Here is an 18,547-nt window from a genome sequence, read left to right as displayed (position 1 = left end):
TCAAATTAAGCACTTAGGTTTAGTCTTTGAGAGGCGTGCCTCTTTTGCTAAGGACTATACTCAGTCTGTCTTATTGGCCCTCTTCTAATCAAGCTATAAATTCATTGCTTGAGGGGGTACCTCAGGACTCTGCTCTGAGCCCCACTCTGTTCAACCTCTATGTTGCACTGCTGGCTGCCTTCTGTCCTTCTATTGATATACAATTTATTTTGCCTCTTGCTAGTGATCAAGCCACTTTTCAGAAGCAATTCAGAGCCTGAAATGTGCCATTGCAGAATGTTTAGAGGGAATTTTTCCTGCTCTTGCAATACAGAACTGTTTGTTTTTACTCAGTGCTCCTTCTTGGATTTTTGTTGTTGGTCTACTGACTTGGCAACTACCCCTTCATCAGTGTTTTTATACACAAGATTGATGTCATTAATTCTCCACTGAGTTTTACAGACCAAACTTCTAAATTTCACTGAACATGCTGCCTTTTCCTAAGAATGCTTAGAAAGATTCTACCTTATATTCCTTGTAATTTTCACAACAGGCTGTGATTATCTCTACCAATACACATAAACCCTGGAAAATAGCCACGGTAGGGGACCAGAGTCAAAGGGTCCTAAACCGATGAGCTGGCTTCCAGCCACAAACTATTATACACAAGCAAGTCACCAAAATCTTTTGAGATTTTTATCTAATCTAACACATTATGCAATATGCTCATATAACATCATTCTGCTCCTAGTCATATACAAAAATGTGGCGGTATGTCCTTATATACCACTAGGTGTCATGCTTCATCATAGGACTCCCCATGCTCTTCAAAAACCCTGTTTGATGATAATACATTAAAAACCAACGTAGGACACCAATCTCACCTTTATACTAAGTGAGTTACCACTTGGTATTAAAAATACAGTATGGAGAACAGGGGAACTAGTACCACATCCCCACTCAAATTGTCAACATGTTTCTGCCTGTTGGCTCAAAAGATTCCATGAGATTCATCAGGACGGATCCTCTTGTGGCACATAAACAATGTACATTCCATTCTTTTAGTGGTCTGACCTTTGTCACCACCCTACGCTCTTAGGTCCCTAGTTACCTGAAAGACATTAATGATGTAATTATTCTAACTAATTTCATAGGCTGAACATTTGGGACACAATGTCCCTCTCTTACATGCGAGCATCAAATGCACGCTTCACTTCCATGCAGTGCGGGTGTGACACTGCATTTGTGGATCACACTTCTCAAAAAAGTGTCATGCTGTGAAACCAGCTCACATCCTTTTACCCTAATTACGGGTCATCTTGGCCCCATGGAGGAAGGGCTCAGGAACCCCTGTAATTACACACTATAAGTGAGAAAATGGGATTGGCAAACTTACTCTATTGAAAATATTAAAATGGGACTTCAGGTAGTCTTGCCTCCCACCACTACCCACTTACTAGACCATGGTGCATTCCTCGTTGGTCACCTACTGGTACTGGCTCCTTCCTCCCAATGATCGTGGGAGTCACTGTGAAGCCGGTTTAAAAAAATACACATGTGAACATCCATCCAAGTGGCTGGCTGTATCCCCCCTAATTATATTCAGCAGTATGGAATAATGGTTCTGACAAATTGTAAAAGCAAAAATTGAATTGAATTGAATTGTGTATTTAAAAAGCGCAGACTGTCACTGCAGTATACTAGATCACCTGTCCATGTGGTCTGTTCTGTGATGACTAGAAAAATAAAAGTGAAGATAAATAAACATCGCAGCTCCATTCGGTGCAAAAAGAAGAACACCAAACTAATACTCCTCTATCTGGTGGCTAACCACAATGACAGAGAACTATCTTGGGTGGTGCTTGAAAAAGTGGCAACAAATGTCCCTGACATAGCTAAAAAAAATGTAATGGCTGGCTAGGAGTGGGGGTGATAGGGCGGAGGTGGGATGGATAAAAAAAATGGAAATAATGAACTTAACTTCTCCGCCGTGCCACCGCACGATTTTCCTCTCTCCTCGGTCTCCTGAAAGCACTGGAAGCAACTAAACTTCTGGAATCTCCCAGCCAATCACGACGCGGCAGAAGCAGCGTCGTAATTGGTCTGAGTGTCCTGCTTGGATGCTCAGGCATTGCCTGGGAGCCTGGGCATGTTCTTCACAGGGCAGTGCAAAACAACCCAATGGAGAACATTCCAATTGCACATAACAGTTTGGCCAGCCCTAGAGGGCTGGCATGTGCACTTACAGGAGTTCAAACCCCTCCTCCCCTGCTCTGGTGTCACAGAGCCCAGCCCTGCATAGAAAAATAAAATGATAATAACGTCCTGTTATTTTCATTTCCTTTGTCTTTTTTGCACTTCTGAAATAGCAGTGAGCGGAGCCTTAGTGGAGGAGCCACCACTGGAGATGGTTATACCATCTGAAAACAAGTGGCTTGTTTGTGTGATTATCTCTATTCTGGACTACAATAATAATTTCTTGGAGTTCCCACATACCTGTTGTACCTCCTACAACCTGTTCAAAACTCAGCACCTCGCCTTATTCTGGAACTGAGGAAAAGCACCGGCGTCTCCTCTCATCTCAAGGCAGTTCATTGACTGCCCATCACAAAATGCAGTATGTTCACATTGTTAAGCCTTCGTCATCACACTTTTGATACACTTACCCCACTTTATATCCAGACTGTAGTCTCTCTATACTGCCCTTGTCATATTCTGTGCCCCACTTCCTCTCAACTTCTTCAGGTCCCTGAATTTCATCATGTGGGTAAGGTTGCAGATCCTTTGTTTACCTAACAGATAAAGAGCCTAATTTAAACTTTGGCGGATGGGGTACTGCATCACATTTGTGACGGATATCCCGACCGCCGTATTACAAGCACATTATATCCTATAGCACTTGTAACACAGTAAATGGGGTATCCGCCACATTTGTGATGGAGTATCTCACCCACCAAATCTAAATCAGGCCTAAAGCCTGGGGAACACTGCCCTTGATGGGGAGCACTGCTCTTGACTTTGTCCTTTACTGCCTCTGTCTCCTAAAAGTTATGAGACTGCTAGAAACTAATTTCTTCTCCCCTATATAATACATTTAGTATTTTCAGGGAGGAAATGTGTCCTAGTGGCCAGAGCTAAAGACTTTTGAACAAGAGAAACCTGGTTCTGTGCAATCTTAGAGTCTGATTTATATATTGGCGGTATGGATAACCCGTTTCAAGACTGTGGTCTGCCCGCCCACCCGATTTAAATGCAGATAGATCTTTGGTTTAATCACGAAAGAGACTAGTCCATCTCTGCCGTGATTAAACACCTCCGACGGCACGACCAAGTAAGGGCCATTGGAGTTTGACCTCTAACTCTACCCACCTAATTTAGATTGGCAGAATTAAAGATCAGTTTTCACTGCCCATCCCCACCAGGAAAACCCTGGCGGTACGGGACAGTGAAAACTATTAAATGCTCCACTCAGCATTGGAGAAGACTACCATGGCAAGGGGAACATTGTCTGTTTGTTTTTTTCAAAAAGAAAATCCCACTTCTGGATTTTCTTTTGAAAATAAAAAGAAAGCAGTTTGCCATGCGGCTCTGTCATACTTGATGGTGCCATGCCTCAAACTCCAATAAGCATGTGGCAATGCATTAAGATATGAACATCAGCTTGGTGATCAATTCATAATTTGAAGGGCGGAAGTGCAGTCATAGCGACAAAGTAAAATACTCCAAACCTCTGTTCGCCAAATTATACATTTAAACTCTCTGGGCCTAGGGAAGAACACAAATGTGTAACTAGTCTACTTCTATTGTAAAGTGTTCTAATACCGTTAGGCCAAGTACTGCAAAAACTGCATGAGGTCAGTACTAGAGCATCCTGTTACCTGATAGCAGTGTACTTTGGAAGCATATTCATTAATTAAAGTATGCAGGGCATACAACAACAGTTAGTCCCCTAAAAGGGCATTTTGAGGATCAATAGGCTGTGGCATGAGTGGACCAGAGACCATATTGTACATTGTGCGTAGAGGCACAAAACATGTGTGTACTTTCATTGGGTGACCTGCTGGGCACAATGGTATTACGAAAGGGGCCACAGACATGTGTGTATCCCCTTCTGTGATACTAACTGTTAGATCTGGGGGTCTCTAGTTGGCAGAGGTAAGTACCTTTTTCCAAATAGGGACCCTTGCTTCTAGTCAGGGTAAGGGGATACACACTGTTGATAACCCCTGCTCACTCCCTTGGTAGCTTGGCACAAGCAGACAGGCTTATCCCCAAGGCAATGTGTAAAGTATTTGTACCAACACTCACAGTAATATAGTGAAACACCACAAATGGATGCTACACAAGTTGTTTTATAACAATATAAATCACTTTATATAGATGAGGCAGATCAAAACAACACAAAAATCACATACACTATCAATCTCTTCCAATAATGGGTCTCCAATAAAAAGGTTTACTGTAATAATGTTCTTTTATAGTAGAAAGTTCTTGTAAGGATAAAAAACACTTGTGGGCTCAATATGGCAGTGAGCCCTCATTGCTAGCATGTGGAAACTGTGCCTTTAGCGATCAAAATGCCGCCGTTGTAGCACGAATGTGCTCTGCTGGTGCGTTCAATTCCTCTGTTGGGAAATCACCCTTTTACCCAAAAGCGCGGGCGCGCCTGTTACAGAAAGGACACTGCCTTTAAATATTGCCCCCACTGCCTTTGAAATCGCCAGGGGGACGCTTGTCCTGAATATGGCCTTCGTTGTAGCCCGGGATGTGCTATACTTTAAATCACCCCCTTCGATTAATGCGTGCGCCGCCAGCAGCGAGTTGCAGCACAAACAATCCTCCTTACGCCGGCTCCGGTCCAAAATCAGAGCCGGTTACCTTTTTAGATGCGGAGGGGGACTTTGCAGTCTGTGCAGGTCCCCGGTGGACTGCTTCCTTCTCCGGTGGCGCTCCCCGGCCTCGGGCGCCGCTCTGATCATCGTTGCAGAGCATAGGGTGGTCGCTGGGAGACGCCTCGCACCAGCGCGGATCGGTCAGGACGAGCCTCCTTGTTGCTGGGCAACCTGCAACGCTGGGGGCCAATCCCAGCGCGGCTTGTCCGTGAGGTAGGTGAGTGAATGGGCACAAGGCTTACGAGGCTTCCCGGGCCGGCGGCAGTGATTTTCCCTCGCACAGCGCTTCTCTCCGCCGTCCCACCGGGCCGGCGGCGGTGATCTCGGCCCCTTGGTGATGTACTCGGGTAGTACACGGGCACGCTCTCTCGAGCGCCGTATCAGTTGTTCTGGAGGCACGGCAGACTTCACACATAGCCTCGCTGTGTGCCGATAGCACACCGAATCGATTACACGCAGGCAGGCAGGGAAGAGCAGAGTTCACGAGGTCAGAGGTAGTGTGCAGCAACACGCACTCAGCGCCAACACAATGGTTCCTTCTGCAAACTGTTGTGTCCCTGAGTTTGATAACACGAGGCCAGCTCTTCCCAGGCCCTTGGAGATAGGTGGACTTGAGAGGGGGTAAAGCACACAGCACAGCTCCTCTTCAAGTAAGGGGGAAACAGCACACAGCAGACAGTCCCTTGGTCCTCTTCCTCAGTAATCACAGCAACTGCAGGTCAGCTTCCAGACACTCAGCAATGGCAGCACTTTTCCTCAGTTTTCCTGGCTGTTCTTCTTTGGCAGGGATTCCTTCTTGATCACAAAGTTTCCTAATCTAATTTTACAGGGGTCTCAGCTCTACTTTTATACCCCAAATGTCTTTGTTCTTCCTGTATGAGAGGTCCTGGACCCAGTCCAAACCAGTTCTGGGTGCACTCTGCCAGTGCACATCTTCTTCCTTTGTGAGTGTGGGCCAGGGCCATCAGATGCACCGCAGGAGGTGGAGCCAGCATTGTGGAAGGCAGGTACAGCCCTATTCAGACCCAGGTGCTACTCCTCCCCACCACTCTACATGCAGATGGGTCTATTCAGCCTAGTGCTGACTCACCCAGTCTCCTGGAGCCACCCCAGCCCCTGTTACTCACAAACCAGACAGTCAATCCACAAACAGGCAGAGGCACACAGAAAGGCTGAACAAGAAAATAGCCACTTCACTAAAAGATGTGTTATTAAATTCTGAGTTCAGGGATACCAGATTCCATATGTCTATCTTGCGGTTATGGGAAGATATGCAGGTAAACATGTTACACAGTATTCCCCATGTTACCCTATGGGCAAGATAGCCTAATAGTGAAAAACGAAATTGGCAGTATTTCACTATCAGGACATGTTACCCACAATAGTACATGTCCTACCTTTCAAATACCCTACACCCTGCCCAAGGGGGTACCTTGGGCCTACCATAGGGGTGTCCAATGTATAAGAAAGGGGAAGGGTCAGGCCTGGCAAGTGTGTACACTGGCCAGGACACCATGGTAGTTCACAGACTGCACACAGGCACTGCAGTGGCAGGCCTGAGACACTATTTTAGGGCTACTTATATGGGTGGGACAATCAGTGCTGCAGGCCCACAAGTAGCATTTGAATCACCAGCCCTGGCACACCAATCACAATAATAATTAAACCAGGGAGCACTGGCACTTTGGCACTGATTAGCAGTGGCAAAGTGCCCAAAGCATCTAAACCAGCAATACAAAATCCAGCAGTGTCAAAAATATAGGAGGTAGAGGCAAAAAGTCAGGGGAAACCACGCCAAGGATGCCAGGTCTAACACTAACAGAGCTGGCACACATGCAGCACCAGCGCAATCATGAGAGGGCATTCTCTTATTTGCATGGGGGATGTGGTGCCATGCAAATGAGGGGATCACTTTGCCTCTGCGCCCGCACCTAATGGCATATGGCAACAGACGTAGAGGCAAACATGCCCTTAGGAGGCGCTCTGAAAGTGTGCCACAAAAAGGTGGCACTCTTTCAGTGAATCTCCTAAAGGCAGCCCTCTGGAAGGGGACATAGAGGGTCCCAGGAACCATCGCCCCAGACATCCCCCAACAGGTGGGTGCAGTTACTCACTGTACCCGCTTGCAAGGGGATCTCTCTCCCCTCTTGAAAGTGCAGGCAGGTGCCGCCTTCACTGTGAAACACAGAGAGGCTTTGAAGCAGCCGCTTCATATTTCACTTGAAAGAACTGCCCCCAGGGTATCGCAAATTCGTGTGTGCTTTGAGTGGCAGAGCATTCTTTGCAATACGGCACACTGTTCCTGTTTGCACCTGTCATACCTTTTCAAAGGTGCGCCATGGCATAAACAGGGACAACGCGTCGTATACATAATATGGCTGTTGGAAAATGAGGCAGAATCTGTGAGGCCTGCACAAATAACATGACTACATTTGTCCTTCACTGGGAACCAAACACCCATTTGTAGCGCCTGACTCTCAGAGGGTAGCATTGCAGAGTAGTCTGAGGCTTACTCAAGGGAGGTGGTGTCGGCTAGTTATCGCCATTTGCAGGTGCAGAAAAATAACACTCAATAATTGATTGTCCAGTCTGTACTTTGCTTTATAAAAGTAAGAGTACATTTATTAAACACACACACTACTCAAAACTATGCACCAATTTACAAATATACATAAGCTGTTGGAATTACTTTGTGACATTGCATAACATCTTCACCCCTCCCGCAGGGGGGGTGGGGTCTAGTACCACCACTCCCATGTATGCACATCAACTTGCCCCCAATGCAGATAGTTGAGCATAACCTGGAGCGAGGGCCCTGCGCACTGGCACCATCCCAGTGGCGACCCACCCCATTACCTCAACAAGCATTTAAAAGGGGTAAACCTGCCTTGGTGACACATGACCCTGACTGAGCATCTCTTACTGACCATAAAGTATGCACCTCTATATCTTAAGGGCCAGCAGTCTGGGGTCTTCACCTAAGCGCAGCAGCAAGAATCCATGTTTACGCACACTTTCGAATGACAGTACTCATCACCTCGGTTGATCATTTCAATGCATTGCAATTACAGTCCCTAAAGGCATCACAGATGAAATCACAGGATTACGCATATACAGCTAGACACCCTAGCAGGACTGTCTGGCAACATAGCCCCACTTGGCTTATGACATCTCCTTACACATGTGACTTACAGTCCCTTCAAAAGAAGTACCCCTGGCAACTACACTTCTCCTGCAGTGCGCCTCTTCACTTTAAAAGGAATCACAGGTAAAAGCATGGGATTACATAAATACAGCCAGACCCCCTAGCAGGAAGGTACAGCAACATAAGTCCATCTAGCTTAACATCACCTTACACAGGTACTTCACTTTACACATGTGACTTTCAGTCCACCTAAAAAGAAATAACCACTAGTAAATGCATTTGGGTGCAATTACACCACTTCACCTCCAGAGGATGCACTTCTCCACACATCCCCAACTCAGCTCTTCACTTCATGATGCACTTCTCCACACACCCTCAGCTGTAGAACAAACGTTCCAGCCTAGAAGGTGTGTAAATGCTAGCTGAGCCCTTGAGGGGTAGTTTCCTTTAGGTTCCCTTGACACTGACGGTGGGACTTTTCTTCTTGCTGGTGGGGGAAGACTGCGCTTCTCCCGCAGCTCCCCCCAGCACCTTTTCACAAGTGAGGGTGACCCCCCTCCTCTGGGGGCTACAAAACACCAAAACTGCAGATTTCCAAATGCCTGGCAAGGCATTATGGGGCGCTTCATGCTCCTCTTTACCAGCCCCAGCCACTGGGAACACTCGCCCCCCCCTTCGGGGTCTCTGAGAGGGTGGATTCACGAGGGAGTTGCCTTCACTGGCTCCCTGTACCAGCCTTTAGCCTGGCTCTCCTCCTTGGCCTCTCTTCTCCCTGCGCAGAGGCCACTGTTCCTGCGCACCGGTCCTGGGCTCTTCTTCTGGTGCTGTTAGGGTCCTGGGGCAGTCAGGGGGTCTCTCCTTCCAACTGCCCATTGCGCCAGGCTCCAGCACCTTCAGCCTCAGCCACTGGGAACACTCTCCTCTGCCCTCAGGGTCTCTGAGAGGGTGGATTCAGCAGGGAGCTGTCTTCACTGACTCCCTGCACCAGCCTTTCGCCTGGCTCTCCTCCTTGGCCTCTCTTCTCCCTGTGCAGAGGCCACTGCTCCTGCGCACCGGTCCTGGGCTCTTCTTCTGGTGCTGTTAGGGTCCTGGGGGAAGTCAGGGGGTCTCTCCTTCCAACTGCCCATTGCGCCAGGCTCCAGTATCTTCAGCCTCAGCAGACCACACCCCAGAGAGAGCTTCTCTTCCTGTGCAAGCACTTTTTAAAAGTTGAGTAGGGGGCTGGCAGGAAGTCTCTGTTGGTCCTATCAAACAGCGACACATCACGTCCCTGCCCCTGCTCCCTCCTTCTTTTCCAGCCTCTGGGTTTGTTCAAACATGGCGTCGTCCAGTGTCTCTGGCCTCATGCTCCCCTTCCCCCAGTACTGCCTTCACCTGGGTTCAGCTTGGTGCCTGGCACCCACCGAAAGCGGTTGATGGATTGGCTTGTAGCTCCACCTATCTCCCTTCCTTGGAGGGAAGATTTTCGCTCAGGGAAGAAAGGGCATTAATCTAACCTGCCAGGGCCAGACCCCAGCCAGAGACTCAGAGAAATATGACATTTCTGGATGACCCAAAAGCAGTACAAACATGGCCTTGGACTTTGCATAATACTTCTTTTCACCTCCAATACAATGGACTTTAGTGCGTGTCTGTAATCTGTAGGCCTTGTGGAAGTTAATCTAGCCATGGGCCCCACATCCCCATAGGGGAATAATGAAGTGAAAACACAGTAGGACACACTGACTTTCCCTGGCATGTTTCTTTCCAGTGTATAAAACCTATTCCATGTCACCACCCAATACTGCATAAGTTCTGCCATACCATTCATTTTGTAGCTGCTCCTGGACTGCGCACGCTAGGAATCTCTCCTGTGCAGTCCGTACACGTGTGCACATGCATGTACACATATGTCTGCATGTAACCATCCCGGTGTCCCTTACTCCAGCTGCTGCGCAGTGGCCTGGTCAAGCCAGGGGAACACAAGTAAAATCCCCATGCAGTCTCTGCATCTTGAGTTCACTGTGGGTGAGTCCCAATTTATGAGGCTCCCCCACAGTAAAAGCTCAACAATTAGGTGCTCAACAAGCGAAAAATCTGGGCGCCCATAGTGTCAGAACCACCTTCTAACAATGGCCCCTGGTGTGCTTTAACTTTTCATATGGTGCATTTGGAGCTCTTAAGTGACCTGCCCACCTCTTTTAACTACATCTTGAAACCACCCTAAACTCAGGAGTTGGTGATTGTGATGGAAATTACACTGCATATTTCTAAGATGGCTTCTTGCAGTCTTCCTGAGTGAGCAGCAGGCTTCTCCCCTCTCTGAATTACAGATTAGCCGAATTAAATAGTCTCTTGTCCTTGGAGGGGTAATAAGCAGGCATGGCCGGCACAGGTCAGAGCGGTAAGTTGGGGCATGGTGAAAGGTGGGAGTCGACAAATGATGGGATAGGTAAAATATATAATAAATGAAACCACTAACCTTGAGCTCGCCACATCGCTAAGTCGGCAATGCAGCGAGCGCAAGGTAAGTGGTTTTATTTTATTTTTTATTGAATTTTACCTATCCCATCGTCTGTGGACTCCCCTCCCACCCTGCCCCGCCCCTGCTCCGACCCACAACTCTTACCTGTGCCGGATACGCCTGGTAATAAGTCCCCAGTAACTGAACCTGGACATCCCTAATGAGTGCAAATCAGACTTTTTCCTTCTCCACTGCCCTCCCTTCCGGAGCACACATGCAGAGTCTCCATTTTGCCCCACCTAGTGGATATATATGTTTGTCCATTCCGAGCAAGATTCTGCTGGCTTTGTCTGAGTCCAGAATTTCCCATTACACATTAAAATCTGTACTCAGAAAAGCCACTTTTTAAGTGAATTGTGAAAAAAAAAGAATACTGCTGTCACTCGGCACATCAGCCATTCTCTGACTATAGCACGGTTAGGAGTATTTATTACATTCTAATGTCAGTAGTTTCCCCACAATCTGGAAACATTTCAAATTGAGCGTTCTACTGGCATTGAATTTAAAAAACAAGCATAATTCCATCTTTGGACCTGCAGAGACAAAGGACCAGAGGCCTTCATGGTGTGCAGCCATTACTGTCATGGTCATACTTTTGTGGTAATACCGGTGAGCATAGGAAATCCCAAGCTTGGCTTGGTCCCTCAGCTAAGGTCAAAAAGGGAGCAGAGCTACAGATGGAATCACTACAACTGTGGGCCTGGAGCGGAGGGTGGGTCAGTCTGTGAGATAGGAATGAAGCCCAGGATGAAAGTGGGGCTAAGGATGAGTCTGCAGCTTTGGAGGCCAGGGCAGAGGTTTAGACTAGGGCTGATGGATTGAGGCAGACAATGGGACCTGTGCTGATGATAGTGGGCTTTAGAACTGGGCTGGGAGTGGGATTACGCAGGGACGAAGGGCTGAAGATAACAATGGGAGGTGACGATGAGGCTTGGAGCAGCTTTGGTGTTAGGGCTGTAGATAGTCAACGAGGATAAAATCGGTCTAAGTGTCAAAGACTGAAAATAGGAATGACGTCTGAGGATGGGAGGGGGTGAGTTTGGAAATGTGAGTGGGTGATGGGTGGGTCCGCAGCTACAGGTGCACTGGGAGTGGAGTGTGAGTGGGTGATGGGTGGGTATGCGGCTACAGGTGCACTGGGACTGGGGCGTGAGTGGGTGATGGGTGGGTCTGCGGCTACAGGTGCACTGGGAGTGGGCCATGAGTGGGTGATGGGTGGGTCTGCGGCAATAAGTGGTACTGGAAGTGGGCAGGAATGGGTGATAGGTGGGTCTGAGCCTACAGGTGGTACTGGGAGTGGGGCATAAGTGGGTGATAGGTAGGTCTGAGGCTACAGGTGGTACTGGGAGTGGGTCGTAAGTGGGTGATAGGTAGGTCTGAGGCTACAGGTGGTAGTAACTGGGGCGTGAGCGGGTGATAGGTGGGTCTGAGCCTACAGGTGGCACTGAGAGTGGGGCGTGAGTGAGTGGTGCAGGTGGTACTGGGAGTGGAGCATGAGTGGGTGATAGGTGAGTCTGAGGCTACAGGTCGTACTGGGAGTGAGGCGTAAGTGGGTGATAGGTGAGTCTGAGGCTACAGGTGGTACTGGGAGTGAGACGTGAGTGGGTGATAGGTAGGTCTGAGGCTACAGGTGGTACTGGGACTGGGGTGTGAGTGGGTGATAGGTGGGTATGAGGCTACAGGTGGTACTGGGATTGGGGCATGAGTTGGTGATAGGTGGGTCTGAGCCTACAGGTGGCACTGAGAGTGGGGTGTGAGTGGGTGATAGGTAGGTCTGAGGGTACAGGTGGGCATGACTGGGACTGAGTGTGAAGCATGATGTGAGAATACAACTGGTTCTAAGGATGGCAGAAGAGCTGTGGAAGTGGATTATTAATAACCCACTGGTGCAGGGTCACCCTTTAGTCCATGGGTTCTTAACAAGTAAGGAGGAATCGACATTGAAGAGAAGTACAAACCATAGGTCATTTAATTAGCATTCATGAATGGGGCTCTGTCCGACATGCACCATAGAGATACTCAAGGAGAGAGCACACCGAACGATGGTTACATGGGTTTTTATAGCAAAGATCACAAACAAGGGACGCCCAGAGGTAAATAGAGCTTTGGGAAGAACACACAAATGAAACAATCGGTGATAATCAACAGCCTTGGTGCCTTGTGTAACTGTTGCGTCCTGAAGCCGCACAACAAGATATGCTATCTGATCAAACTTTACTTGAGGCTTTACCACTTTCTGAAAAGCCCTGTGCAGACGCCAGCTGTTCATTTGACCTGACTCTGCATGTATACACAGCCTACAATGCCCCAATCTAGATTCTTTACTCATGTTTATACAGATGTGGTGTCAATGATAGAGCCAGGCTGAAAGAGGAGCAGGGGTGAGAAATGGATGAGGCATAGCTTAATCAAAAAAACGAGAGAATAAGATTTTACATTTCAACAGTACTTCCTTTTCAGCTATGCTGAATCCATTCTAAAAAAGTACATATATTAATCTTGAATGTTAATATTCATAAGTTCGGAAATTTCAGTGTGCAATACTGCTCACACAAAGTTCTGCTCGGGCTCTGGTTACAGCGATAGCAGGAGGCCCATTACCCTTGGTTGTTCGAGTGTTGGGAAAAACATATCTTGTGGCGGAATTCCCTCTGCGATACTCCTCTATTTCCCATAGTTCCTTTGGCTTGTGAATCCCCTTCCTCATCGGGGTAACAAACCTTGTTTAGCTGGGCATTGAGTCTTCCTACATCAGCTTGAGTGATATTGCTAATTGCAGAGGCCCACAAAAGTGCGAACCAGGCTCTACAGGAGCCATTATGTGAAAATGGCAAGGGAATGAAAGGTGTTCCTCCCTTCTTCTGATGAGCTGGCATCATTCCACATACCCAGCAGTTGGTAGTGTTCGTAGCATTATGAGTATGATGTACAATTTGGATGAAAGTGTTATTGAGGTAGGACATCCGATGTTTCTGTTCATGGTAGGGAAGAGTGAAGTAATAATGTTCCGTGGGGTCAGGAGAAGTAGCGGGCAATAGGGTTCGAGCCGGAATCACTTTCTCCATTGTCCAAAAAACTGCTACCAATATTATCAACAATATGATCAGAGTCACCATACACAGAGTCTTGTCATTACCTTGCTACTTGGATCCTACTTTATACATTTCTCCTTCTTGGTATCGATACAACCACAGGTCGGAGAGAGATCCAGGCACCACTGAACACGTATCACAATCCCCTCTGAACCTAGTTCAGCTGATTCGGTGATCCTACCGTGTCACAGCCGAACCGTTCCACTAATTGAAACCGGTCCTCCGGTATCTCTATCTGCTCCTTCCCTTCCTTGGTAGTAAATCGTACCTTGTTGCTGAAGGCGTAGTTTGATCAGGAAATAAAGTGTCTTGATTCAGAGGAGCAACACTTTTCTGAGTCTGTAAGATGTCTTTCAGATCATTTCTGCCTTCTGGCTGGAGAACAGTTGCTGGGATTCGCTTGCAGTGTGCTACATTAATCCAATGGCGTCTGTTGGTGACACAGACAGCAGTTCGAGTCGCAAGCAGGATCTGCTCCGGATTCTTCCAGCGATGCTCCAAATCTTTAGAACGTTGGACGTTTTTTACGAGAAAGAAGTCACCAGGTTGAAGACCATGAGCCGGACCCTCTGACTTGTGTGGAATAGCTTCATGCACCAGCTGATGAATCTGAGACAGTTTCTTAGTCAATTTTTTTAGGTAATCACTCAAAACAGGGTCCCCATACATTTATAGGCCTACCATTGACTATCTCAAAGAGAGAAAGTCCAATCTTACTATGTGGGATGGAACGAACAGATAACAATGCTAGAGGCAATGCTCAGCCGTTTTCCGAATGAGTGGATTATCCCAGACCTGATCTAGGTGGGAGATGGTGTTTTTGGCTGGTCCATGAGCCATAGTATCAAAAAAGGTAATAAATAGGCATAGGGCAACTTCCATTTTGACATATCTTTTGACCTCCAACATTCCTCTTCATCTAACTCTCCTTCCTTTTGCCATTCTGCCCTTTCTTGTTCAGTGGCTGACTGCTGTTTTTCCTTAATCTCTGTATACATGTTTTCCCATCTTTAAGCTTGGGATCATAGTACATATACTTTACTCGTGAGTGCACTTGCAGTATCTCGTGCAACTTCGTCAGCGAAAGCATTTCCTTGTCCCACCTTGTCTGTAATTTTCTTGTGGGCACTACATTTGATAATGGCTACACTCTTTGGCAATGTCAAGGCAGTACGAAAACTATTTACCAATTTGCCATGTTGTATTTTAGAACCATGGGAGGTTAGGAATCCCCGTTCCTTCCAAAGTTTGCCAAAATTTTGTGCCACACCAAATGCATACTGGCTATCCGACAAATATTTATTGATAATCCCTGACTGAGTTCGCAAGCCCTTAAAAGCACAATGAGTTCAGCTGCTTGGGCAGATTTTTGTGGGATACAGGCTGTTTTCACCACAGTTTGTAATGTGGTTATAGCATAGGATGCAGATGTGGTGCCATTAGGTAGTTTTAAACATGAGCCATCCACCCATAGTTCTCCCTCAGGATCTGACAAAGGTGTATCCTTAAAATATATTCTTCCCTTAGTTTGTTCTTCTGTGAGGAAAATACAGTCATGTAAATCTTGAGTTTGTTCAGCTGGCAAAGGTAACAGCGTAGCTGGGTTTAATGTCAAACATCTCTTGAGTGTGATATGAGGTGCCAAAAGCGTATGTTCGTATCCTGTGAGTCTAGCGCTAGTCAAGTGTTATGTTTTTGTCTGGTTCAGGAGCGCATCTACAGAATGTGGTACCTTAACCATAAGCTTGTTACTCAAGACTATCCCTTCAGGTTGCTGTATAGAGATGGCGGTGGCAGCAACTGCCCTAAGACAACCTGGACGTCCTCTGGCCACTGGGTCTAATACAGCTGAGAAATAAGCACATGAACGATGCTTATTACCACATGGTTGTGTCAAGACGGACAATGCACATCCTTGTCTCTCGTGTACATATAGGATGAAAGGTTTTGCATAGTCTGGAGTGCCTAACACTGGAGCAGAACAAAGGGATGCACGAAGCTGCTGATATGCTCCCTGACATTCTGATGTCCATGGTAGAGGAGAGGGAGTATCTTTAGTAACAAGGGACAAAAGAGGTTGATGATAAGTGAGAAGTTCAGGATCCACTGTCTACAGTAGGAAGTAATACCAATAAGTGCCCTGACTTCTTTTTGGGTACTTGGAATAGGAATTCTTAGGATAGTTTGAATCCTGTCTTTAGTCAGAGTGTGGCCTTCCGTAGACAAGTGGTAACCCAAATAAGTGACCTCAGACTGACAATATCACAGCTTATTCTTAGAAACGTTATGTCCCTTAACAGCAAGATGATGCAATAGGGAGAGAGTGGCCTCTTTACAATGCTCAACTGTGGCTGCGGCTAGCAAAGTATCATCGACATATTGCACAAGTGTAACTCCTGGTGGCAAAGTTCATCCAACTGTCGTTAAGTGCCTGACTGTAAATACTAGGACTCTCTGCATAGCCTATTGGAGCCCTACAGAATCTAAATGAGCGGCCCCATAATGAAAATCCAAATAGATATCTGCTGTTTTCATGTATAGGAATAGAGAAAAAGGCGTTCTTGAGGTCGATAACGGAAAATACAGTGGCTGTAGGTGGGATTAATGTCAACAAGGTCGTAATATCAGAGACGACAGGATATTGAGGAATCACTATTTTGTTGACTTCTCTTAAATCAATCACGAATCGATACATTTTATCCCCTGTTCCATCGCCCCGTATTAAGATAGGGAGAATGGGGCTATTGCATACATTAGAGGAAACTTCCTCAACCACTCCTGTACGTATCATGTCATCAATGATAGATAACAGTACATCCTCACCTTCCTTTGATATGTTAGATTGCAGGACCCTTGGTAAGGAAGCATCCTTCCGAACCTGTATATGCACTGGGGAAATGTCCATTCTTCCCACATCTGTGTCAGCTATAGCCCAAACACATGAAGAGACAGAATCAAGGTCCGAACATAAAGAAAAATTATATTGTTTAGGCAATGTCTTTTTCCCAAAAATGACGCGTACTCCAGATGAGGAACAATGTATAGTAGCATGGAAATATTTCAAAAGATCGAGTCCCATCAGATTATCTGGAGCATGTGGGGGAAGTAAAAAGGGTGCTGTAGTGATGACATTTTTAACCTGCAAAGGTAGTTTTTGGGACACAGGGCTAGGAGTTGGTGTTCCATCAAATCCTATCGATGTAATCACTTGGCCAGACAAGGGTGTCCCAGGGGCCAGTTTCTGAGATATTGCACTACGTGTCGCCCCTGTATCCACTCAAAATTTCTAATCCTGCGCAAGGATAGTGGCTGTTATATAGGGCCCTGACTGGTCTACAGGTATCTCAACTGGTCCTCCTTGTCCTACGCTGTCCTAGGCAAAATGTGTTCCCACAGTTTCCTCTGATTCCCAATCCTCCATAGAATATTGATTATTTCATTGATCAAAATAATTCACTGACCTATTTTTCTCTGGAGCTTGAACCTGCTGTAGCTGCTGTCGGGGAGCTGAAGTCCCCCAACTACCATTCACTTGTCCCCTTCTTCTCCCACCAGCAGCTAAAACAGGACATTTGGAACGCCAATGTCCCTTCTCCTTACAATAGGCACATTGATCCAGCCCTAGTGGAGTTTGTCTGCGTGGTGGCCCTACTAAAGGTGGTTGTCTGAAATTCTGACCATACTTTTGACCACGACCTCAACCTTGAGGTCCATAGGCCTGGACCATCATTACCTTAGTTTTCAATTATTTTAGTTTTCCTTCTTTTCGTTCCTGCTCAGTGGTCACCTGCTTCTGAGAATACTGAGCCATATCTAATATAGCTTTTGGGGTTACTGAAGCCCATGTACTCTCAGAATTTTTTAGGCGAAACAATATCTCAGGAAGTAAATTTCCCATAAATCGATCTACAAATAAATGTGCACCTGGAACACTTCCTCAAAGTGAGTAAAGAAATCAGGTACAGTCTCTCCCTGTTTTTCTTTACAAGCAGTGAGAAGTGCCCAATCTATTTTCCTGACTGGAACCATTGTTTTTATATAAGTGAGTATGTTTCCAGGAAGTTCCAGTATGAGCTGACTAGGTTTCTTACCAGGCTTCCTATCCCTATCGGCTGCTACTATGGCAGCCCAGTCTCCTCCCAAGTCAACAGCATGATCCTGTTTCCGGGTAAGTTGCCACATATCTGGTGGCAGGATCATACCAAAAAACATATCAATATCTGCTAAGGTCATGATGCAAGACTGCCCTACATCATCATAAAATCCTCTAGGATTTTTCCGTATGTCTGGTAAGGAGGCTTTTAAAGTGAGTACATCCGTCCTTTTCCAGGGCGTACATATCCAACTATACAAAAAAAGGGCTCTAGCATCAGGATTAATAGGGTCATCATTATCTGCATTCCCTCTTCCAGGAATGAACTGTTGCGCAGCTTCCCTCATAGGTCTTATTCGAGGAGAGGAAGAGAGTTAATTACGATGTCCAATTATCAGTGCTATGGCAGTGTTAAGCCTACTTACAGGGAAGGCTCCTATCTGACACTGTTGATTAATAGCTCTAACATCATCAGGGACATTCTGTCCTGTAGTCATCTCCCATTAGACCATAAGTTGATGAGAAAGCTTATTTATAACATAACATTACATAACAGGTGTATTTGTAAAGCACACGTTCACCCCAGCAACGGGGTATCTTGGCGCTGAAATAACAGATGTATATTGTTACCCAACTCAATGGTACTCATTTTATCAACCTCAAATGGATGAAAGGCTGAGCAGACCCGCCGGGATTTGAACCTGTGACCATGAGGTCAAACACAGGTCCCTGCAGTGGATGCATTAGTCCACAGAGCCACCAGACCCGACTTCTCCTACCTCCATTTCTAGATCACTCAACCAATTTAATTCCATCAATCTTATCGCATCCTGATGTGATTGA

The sequence above is a fragment of the Triturus cristatus genome, chromosome 1_1, assembly GCF_964204655.1.
Source record: "Triturus cristatus chromosome 1_1, aTriCri1.1, whole genome shotgun sequence".
NCBI classification, from domain to species: Eukaryota; Metazoa; Chordata; class Amphibia; order Caudata; family Salamandridae; genus Triturus; species Triturus cristatus.
Note: the sequence above shows the minus strand (reverse complement) of the source record.